Below are 9,915 nucleotides of genomic sequence, written 5' to 3'. Positions count from 1 at the left end.
AGAAAAGAATAAGTGACCAAAGCCCTTGTGTACTCCACTCTCTCCTCTGGCACTGTTGAACCAGTTTATTCATTATTGCAACTGCCACGACGTTACAGCACACTATTGTTTATCGTCTGTGCTTACCACTCTCTATTTTTGTGTTTCCTGTTAGTATCTGCCTTAATTCACTCTATGCACTGATTTCCCATTATTAGCGTACGGTTAAGCCTAGGTTCGATGTGATTTTCCAAAAGTCCATTGAAGATTTTTCATGCTGGTCTCATGGTATCTACAGGACAAGAATGCATAATTCAGATAACAACGCAGAAAAGAGTATGTGAATCACACCTCCATCACATCGTCAGCGAAGTGGATGGCAAGCTTAAGTCTGTGTCCAAAAGGCTAAGAGTAAAATGTACACACTTGCATAGTTAGACGAAGGGAGACAGAGGCTTCCACAAGGGAAGCTTGGCATGCGCTCAAATCCAGAATTCTACCGCCATCCATTGTAACTTGGACACTGCTCCTGTGGTAGCAAATCACCACCCCTCAACTCGTATGGCTTTACAGAGTAGGTGACATCCCTATTGCGGGGAGAGCTCCGGCATCCAGAATCTATATCAGCGGTGTGAAAAGCAGAAATGTTCAAGAATACCGAGCACCTAAACCATAGCGTTCCTCGGCTCGATACAAAGTCTAACATTTCATCCCACGATGAGACGAACAAAATGCTACGGACTATTGATGAAAACATTATTATTGGATCTTGCATCTTGCAATCATTGCACTGAAGCTACGACAAGCCACGGTCATCAACACAACACACACACTTAATGCTCAACCATATAACATCTTAACAAACTGTCCATGTATATAGCTACTGACCCTGGAACTGTCCCTGTATATAACTACTGACCCTGGAACTGTCCATGTATATAGCTACTGACCCTGGAACTGTCCCTGTATATAGCTACTGACCCTGGAACTGTTCATGTATTTAACTACTGACCCTGGAACTGTCCCTGTATATAGCTACTGACCCTGGAACTGTCCCTGTATATAGCTACTGACCCTGGAACTGTCCATGTATATAGCTACTGACCCTGGAACTGTCCATGTATATAGCTACTGACCCTGGAACTGTCCATGTATATAGCTACTGACCCTGGAACTGTCCCTGTATATAACTACTGACCCTGGAACTGTCCATGTATATAGCTACTGACCCTGGAAGAGATGGAATTGTCTCAAAGAATAGGATTTCTGAGTGAGTTCTTTTAAGTGTAAACCACTGAGGTGTTGCCTTATGTCAGATGGTTTTCTGTGTTCTGAAGTGCTAGCTTGGGTCATATATCTAGCATAGAGCAGTGTCTCGAGCACTGAAGGTTCCTCGACGATATGAGGGTAATTTTGAGTGATTACTCATACTGATGTATAGTAGGCTTACTGTAGGTTATTGTTATTGAGGTATAATATTGAGAAATGAGGTCTGAAGGACATGAGGAGAGGTAGTGAGAGATCCATTATAGTCATGTGTGATGAAGAGTGCTCAAATTGTAGGCCTCTCCACTGATGCGCATATCTGAGCCACATAGGAGTGTTGATTAAATGAAAGCATGTACCTTGCGAAAGAGGAATGTGAAAGGAATGACTCTAGTATGCCATATGTGGAGGTGTCGGTTGAGCTACTACAGAGGAGTCAATAAGTTGTAGGTATCTGAGTGGTACGTACTGAGCAGATGTAGAAGGTAAAGTGATGAAAACGTCTCTTGAGGTGTTGCAGGTCGACAATGAGAGCTTATTGAGAAGGCTACTCTTAATCGAAAGTAGTGATTAATCATGGAGCGAAATTATCCGAAGTAGTAATAAGATATTGTACATTATTGCCTGAGTGAATATAAGAGCCAAGGCTGGATGTGTAATGAGTTTATTGGATTACAACAGACTGACCTAGTGCAAGATTAGTACCGAAGTGTACATCTCTACTGTAGTCTGATCTGAGTGCGGGAGTCATGAGCCCATGAGCTGTTGTCAGAGATCAAGGGGGAAGCTCTCATCTGGGAGTGTACTCTTCATTCGAAGACATATCTTTGGAACGAGGGTTATGATGCCAACGATGGAGGATGTATTGGAGCAATTTGAGAGTTAGTTATATGAGAACCAACTAGGTCGAGTTAAATATGAGTTGATGCGGAACATTGAAGTGTCACCTAGCCAGTGTGTCTCTATCTGAGGGGTGAGAAGATCGCTTATAAGGGTAAGTCGAAGGCATGGTAGAAATGTGATATTTATTCCACATCCGGGAGAGTGCTCTGGTTCACGTAGACTGATAGCTAGTATCTGACATTGCACTGAAATGTGATTCAAGCGTAGAGACGAATCGTACTAGTGGTTGATGCAGAGGAAGGTGCACGGAGGTGTCAGGAGCGAACTATGAGCATTATGTAGAGAGTATCGTGTAAAAGAGCTCATTATGAGGTGTAAGATATAATCAATGAGAAGTATCGTGAGCCAGCTCGAGGTCTAGTGTAACTGGAGGGAGTGTGTTATGAGGGCTATCAAAGATAGGTCACGGGTCTAGTGCGCCACTGGGAGCTGTGTGAGAAGCAACTGGTTGGATATGTTAGACGGTCTGCCTAAGTACTTAGATGCGATATCATGAGCCATCTGAGGGATCATTGGAGAACTCAAGACGTTAAGGGGTATAGAAAGAATGGGCAGACAAAGCATGTAGGTATTTGAGCGCAGTTCTAGATAGTGCTACTAAAGAGATAAACCATCTTATGCGTAGAGAGTGTTTGAGGCCACGGCATAAAGATAGATTTGCTAGGGTGAGAAGATCACACTATTGATTGTGCGGTAGCAGGTGTTGGGCCATCTAGGATGAAGTGGGTTTCCTGGAGACTAGTATAGTCTAGCTATATCTTATAAGAGACTCGAGAGAAATCAGCTCTTGCTGACTGGGATTGCAGCTAACTAATAACAAACATTTTGGTCCTTTGCTAGGGCGATCGACAGCTATGGTTATCTGGACTGTAACTTGGTGATACAGTTCTCCAGAGCTACTAGTCAGGCGTCAAGAAGGTATTAGAGTCAGGTAGGGCATTCCCAGGGCAGTATGCTTAATGTACATGGGTATCATATAGCATGGGACAAGTAGAAATTTCTTAATAGAAAGAAGATATCACAATATCTACAAGTCCGATCCCAAGAACTCGAGCGTATACACTATCGGGAATTATTAACAGCGTGTGACGGTTGACGAGATAGCTCAGACGTACGTAAAGTACGCCGGTTCGTGGAACAACTTAGCCACGGGCAAGTAAACTTAGAATATTACACGACGCATTGGATACGACAAATTTGATCAGGGGAGCTTGAACTCCTCAAATTAAGGTAGGCGAGAATATGCTATACATAACCAATCTTTCAGGGTCAGTAGTTCAATGAATGGAGGGTTTTCTACATCAGGATACATGAGCTTTAGAAGTTCTTGCTAGAGCGCCAAAGTTTCGTATGTGTGCATAGTTCAAGGATCAGTAGGATAATAATGGAAACATATAGGTCAATAAGCTATCTAACTATGGTTGGAGATTAAATATCTAGACGAGACGTCTATGAGGGTTAAGCTATGTCTATATAGGGCGAACAAATACATCGGACAGACGAACTACTCTTAAAGCTGATATGCAAAGGCAAGGATAGAGAGATGATCTTCTAACTCGCTCTCATTCTTAGCGTAGAACACGACACGTTCGTGCAAGGGGGTCGAGTTACTAGAGGTGCATATGGACTAACGTTAGTCAGTGGATCAGATTAGCTCCTACTCATCAAGATGAGGAAACAGTCTATATACATTGTAGTGTTGTGCGATGATGAACTCGATATTATCTATGCTAGGTTCGGAATATTACGGAAGTAGTGATACGAAATGAGGGTTGAAAGGACACCAAGAGGGGCATATCGATCGAATGGTGATGCTTATTGGCATCTTGCGTATAGATGTATTTGTAGAATACATAAGGAGGTATACTTATCATACCGACGATGGATATGCTTATGAACTCTGAAGTCTATCTACAGATCTCTGATTCTTGAAATACGGAGGTCAAGTATATAGGTACGATAGCTAAAAGTACAATTTATGAGGGCTGCAGAGAGGTTGTAGTCTGCATACTCTGTGAGATGATCAGCGCTCATTAGCTATTAGAATAGCTAACATCAGCGATGAACATCGTTTCGAGCAGAAGAGGCATGGGTCTAGGAGACGAGGAAGATATGAAGTCAGGATAAGATAGAACTACTATAATATGTGTCTTACGCCGCGTGTAACGTGAGATTATATTAAATATCGCCGGATACGGTTGAGGTACAGCCTTTAACGAGGGTCTCAGTGGTCTGCTATTGAAGAGTCTTCAGACTTAGGCTGGAGATACTGACTATTTTATAAGGATATAACTCTACTTAGTTAAAGTAAAGGAGTCAGAAATGTCATTCGTGAACCTTCTCTGTTGGCTAGTAGCTATATTTATCAGTGTTTGTACGATGTCGTATGATAAGCAGCCTATTCAGATACAATTTCATCACAACTGATAAAGATTAGCAAAATAGCACATACATTACATCGGGGGCGGGACGGCGGTCGTTTATCCAGTGGGTACATTGAACTACGTAACGGGCTTAACCAGAGCGGCAAGCGAAACAACATAACGATAAGTCAGCAGCGTCTTGACAGATAGACAGCACAGAGAAAGTGGTAGACTTGTTCTTGAGAGGATGAGTAATCAACAGGAAAAATCATTTCAGAATGTTGTTTAGAAAGGGTGAACTACTGAGAATGTTATGTTTTCGGCGCCTGCTAGTGTTTTCTGTCAATGAAGGGGTCAGATGACACATATGGGACAGTGAAATAGTACTAAGTAATAAAACATTGTCAATGAGAGACATAATCACTGTTGAGTGGAACATAAGAGAGGAGAGAGATGAAAAGGTGCGTAGAGTCTAGTGGCTGACGTTATGTTTAGAAGTAGTACTAGTGCACTGTATTTCATATACCCTGCATGAGCCATTACACTGTAACCAAAGGGCTCGCAAGCAACTAATGTGAGTGATGAAGGCGTTGCTGCGTATTAGGACAGGACCATGACTGCACTAAGCTGCTGCTATCAGTTATAGTAAATAAAACAGTAGATAAACGCGGTAGCCTAACTAGAGGATTTCAAATAGTATTCGACTCTAGAGGGCAAAATAACGTGATAAATCAGTAATAGAGAGATAAGTAGGATGTCCTTTGCTAGCTGACTTGTATTATCATAGTTATGGAGTAGGTCATTGGTATGGGGAATGATTTGAGGAGAGTACGTGTCAGATGGACCTTGTATGATAGATTTACTGAGGTGATTATCGAAAGCAAGTCAGAGACAGATTATCGCGCTTTATGTGGTTGGTGTCTATGGTCAGTAATGATTTGCTGAGCGCTTTTCCTTTCACACCTGTTAAAGAATAAAGCTGGGAGACTTGCTTCGTTGTCGGGGACTTATGGGCTAACATCTGGCTAAAATGTTCAGGGCCCCATAACTGTGCACTTTTAAGAAATATATATATATGTAAGAGTAATATATTTTAGTAGTACAGCTAGGAAGCTCATATCGTTTTGAGAAGAAGCATCAAAAGTACATATCTGTGATGTTTTTCTCCTTTACTCTAATCAGAGATGTTAATGATTTTGGGCTTTATTCTGATAGAATTTTATAATATCAAATTTGAAAAAATTGAGAATTACTGTATAAGTCAAAAAAACGTTTTTCATATTAGGCTAGGCCGTTCCTTAAACAGATTTGGATGAGGATTTTTTTTATTAGGTTACTTAGAATCCGTGAAAGTGGGCAAGAGTTAACGACATTTTCCTATTGAAAGTTAAGATTAAAAATCAGGTGCGATGTATAATCCCTGTTTTCTGTCATCTGTGCATTTGTCTTGTATGTTTTCAAGCCACTAGCGTTTTTTAACCGGATCCTGCTTATCTCTTTGCAAGTCCTACGGGTTTTGAACATGCAATGTTCTGATGCGTACGAATTCTGCTGACTTCTGCTGCCCTGACTCGAGCCTGCTGACATATGCTTACCTGCTCGAGCTGCCTGACATCTCCCTGCCCGACCTCGAGCCCCGACCATTCGCCTCCGACCGGCCCCTTACCATCTGCTATGCCAACTTCGCCATCTGCGCCTCCTAACTCGACTGCTGACCATCTGCATGCCGACCTCAAACTGCTACAGTCCTCCGACTCCGACCTGCTACATTCGCGCCCTGAACTCAACCTGCTGACATGCTGCTGCCTTACCTCAAGTGCTACATCGCCTCCTCCTCGCGCCTGACATGCTGCTCATGCGCGAGCCTCTGATTCTTCCTACTGACCTCGACGCTACCATCTGCGCCGTGACCAACCTCCTGCACCTGGACTCCTGGATCTGAACTGGTTTGACCTTTGCCCTGTCCACAACATCGTCTCTTTCCTAACTTTTGGATTAAATATATCAAGATAAACATGCTGCCCAGGTCTGGCATCTGTCGCCTTGTGCTCTTAGGTGTAATTCCTTCAATGTAAAGTGCTCCTTTGCGTCAGGAAAGACACCAATGCCTACCCTCAAAGCCAGCAAGCCCTGCAAACTAATCAGTTAGCACCAATACCATGTTACTTATGTCTCCTACACCAGTGACACTGAGAACCTTGGTTACCTATAACTGTATGTTGCCTGTCAAAATCTGCCCATCAGACAAAAGAAGCGGGGGAGAAAGCCTATTTAATCAATAAGCGGCCCCATGAACCTGAAGAGAAATTAAGTACCATAGGTATACCTTTCATTCCACTTCTAGGCTTCGCAAACTTCTGTAACACGCCTAGACAACAGTCGGATGTAGGTGAGAGCTACTGTGCGCAGGTTAGTGCCAATGATCTGTGTTTCGTTTCTGCGGGTTTGTATTGGATGGGTTTGGCCTTCCTCACTCTGTTATTGCAAATCGGACAACCAAGGCGAGGAGGTTGCAAGCAGAACTGAGCTCTAACAACAGGTTGTATCTGTCAGAGATGCACTATAGAGAATGGCATGTACCTGGTGTTAAGGCATCAGTTCCTGGTTGCACATCCTCGCCATTTGGATGGTCAATTTGCACAGCAGTGTCAGGATAATGCACTGTCAGAAATAAATAAAAAGCAATTCAACTTTCTCCACATCCACTTCTTCGCCCTCCTCTTAATGTCCTGAAATGTTGTCCAGTAAACAATACTTTAGCCTGAACTGAATTACAAAAACACTTGGACAAGCATTTACATATTTCTGTTAATATCTTAAGAAGAACGTAAGATGGGATGGTCATTGGGCCATTTCATGAACACTAATCTAAAACTAATATAATAATTTAAACAGGTACGATTTATGTAGCTTTCCTATCTCAGGCAAACAGATTCAATGACAGAATAACCAACTGTCCAAAGGAATATAACCTTGACGAAAACCTGTTGAGCTCATCGGAATGAAATTTACAGAGATGGATGAAAGTCTGAAGAAATGCCAATCAATGTAGTAAATTGAAATACCCATGTGTATGATCATCATAGTACATGTGGAACAATAATATTGTTTCTAAATATCCTAAATTTACGATATTATTGTTATAGCACGCAAATATATGCAGTACACAGTGATTATAATCTCCAGAGAATTATTAACATGTTGTCTTGAATTTAGACCACGGTAGTGCAAACCAGTGTGATGAATATGCAATAAGGCACGTGGAAGATGACTGCCAGGATCATAACATACCAGGGTATTTCAACGATTGTCAGAATAGTGCTAACTAAGAGACCCGCTATTGACGACACTACAGAATAAATCAAATAATGACTCAAAAGCCCTGGTCTCTCTACTCATCTCTCCCCCTCTGGCACTGTTGACACATTATATCTCAGATACGCCCCTGCACCATCGTACACACCTTATGTTATTTCTGTGTTCTGTTACGAACTGTATTTTTGTTTGTTTCCTTGTTGTATATTCGATTAATTCACCTCTCACTTGACTTCCCATTTAATTAAGCTCAGTTACAGCTAGGTTCGATGTGATTCAAAGTCCTTAATGAAACATGCAGGGCCTCTATGACTTCTGAAGGAAGCATGCTATTATATTAAGCATAACACCAGAAAGATGTATGTGAATCAACTCACCATCACGTCAGGCTGCGGAGTGTCAAGCTAGTTCTCGGGTCCAAAAGCAAGAGTAAATGGCCCACATGTAATAGTTTGAAAAGCGAGATCGCGCCTCTCCCCCAGAGGTTGAAAGCTTTGGCATGGCCGTCAATGCCCAAATTCTACAGCGCACCATGAATCATCTGAATACTGCATACTGGTTGGTATCAAAATAACCACCTCAATCGTTGTTTACAGCGGGTGTGCGACATCCAGTACATCGCGGGCAGAGTCCGTGTCTCATCCGACACTATTAGCGGTGTAAAGACAGGGCACAAGAAATAATGTTAAAGACACCACCACTAAGAAATAGACTTCTCTGATCGCTTAACAAACAGCTCAACATCTTCTATCCCCAGCCATGAAATGGCTAAAAATGATAGACTATCGATTAAACTTAATTTATGTTTTGCAATCTTGGCAATATTCCTATGAGACAATCTACAGACACACACACAGGCAACTCCAACCACACAACACACACTTAATTTGCTCAACCTATAATCCACATTTACTGACTCTAAACACCAAACCATCATAATAACGATCACTCGTTATTTCATATATCCTATGCATATCAACTTACACCTAACATACAGTATACCTAGCATCACTATCCTCAATGACATATGGTAACTGGAAATGACCCGGAACTGTCCATGACCTATGTACGACCTGGAATGACCCTGTAATAGCTTACTGACCCTGAACGACCCTGTAAATAGCTACTGAGTCCCTGAATAGCTAGTACTTATAGTACTTCTGACCCTGGACTACGACCTTATTATAGCTACTGAACCCTGGAACTGGACCTGGTATATAGCTACTGATCCCTGACCAGATCCTGTTATATTTACTGATCTGGAACATGTCTCTGTATATAAGACTGACCATTGGCAGCAGTATATACCTACTGACTCCTGAACTTCATGGTAATAGTACTGTCCCTGGAACGTCCCTGTGATTAGATAGTGTCCCGAATGTTCCTGTATATAGCTATGTCCGGAATGACCTGTACATACTACAGAACCTGGAACTGTCCTAGATATAGCTTCGTGACCTCTGGATGCCATTTTATCGCTGATCCTGGAATGTCCTATAAGTAGCTACTGACCCGGGAACGACCCGGGCACGTCCTATTAGCTACGCCCTGTAGCGACCATAGCTATATAGCTTTCTGACCCGGAAGGCCATCGTAGTATACGTGACCTGACGTTCCGGTTATATAGCAACTGACCCTGGAACTGCCCTGTATATAGCTACTTGACTCCGAATCCCTGAGTCCGGAATGTACTGTATAGACTACTGACCTGGAACTGTCCCGTATATGCCTGACCTGGAACGCCAGTATATACTACCTGTTCCCTGGAAGTCCTTAAATACACTCGCTGGAACTGCCTGGTATTATACTACTGTCCCTGGAATGACCCTGTATAACTACGTGGACTCCTGGAACTGGTCTCCTATAAACTCGTGACTGGAAGTTCATCAATAAGTTTACATGACCTGGAACGCCTAAATTATAGTCACCGGAATGACCCTGGAACTGGTCCATTTATATTACTACTGACAGCTGGAACTGACTCGCCTGCCCTTGTTACTTAGCTACTCACTGGAGACTGTCCATGTATAGCTACGACCTGGAACGTCCAATATAACTAGCTACTGACCCTGACTGTCCATGTAATAGC

At 42.5% G+C, this 9,915-nt stretch overlaps 1 protein-coding gene across 1 annotated transcript in view; it reads left to right on the top strand.

Moving 5' to 3' along the window:
- Positions 1–9,915, top strand: part of LOC112072404 (interferon-induced GTP-binding protein Mx2) — a gene marked incomplete at its 5' end in the record, with an annotated part of 23,071 nt that overhangs the window by 2,941 nt on the left and 10,215 nt on the right. The gene's annotated exons all lie outside the window — the stretch shown is intronic.

The sequence above is a fragment of the Salvelinus sp. IW2-2015 genome, unplaced genomic scaffold, assembly GCF_002910315.2.
Source record: "Salvelinus sp. IW2-2015 unplaced genomic scaffold, ASM291031v2 Un_scaffold1915, whole genome shotgun sequence".
NCBI classification, from domain to species: domain Eukaryota; kingdom Metazoa; phylum Chordata; class Actinopteri; order Salmoniformes; family Salmonidae; genus Salvelinus; species Salvelinus sp. IW2-2015.
The sequence above is the reverse complement of the archived record's forward strand: the minus strand, read 5'-3'. Positions and strand labels throughout refer to the sequence as shown.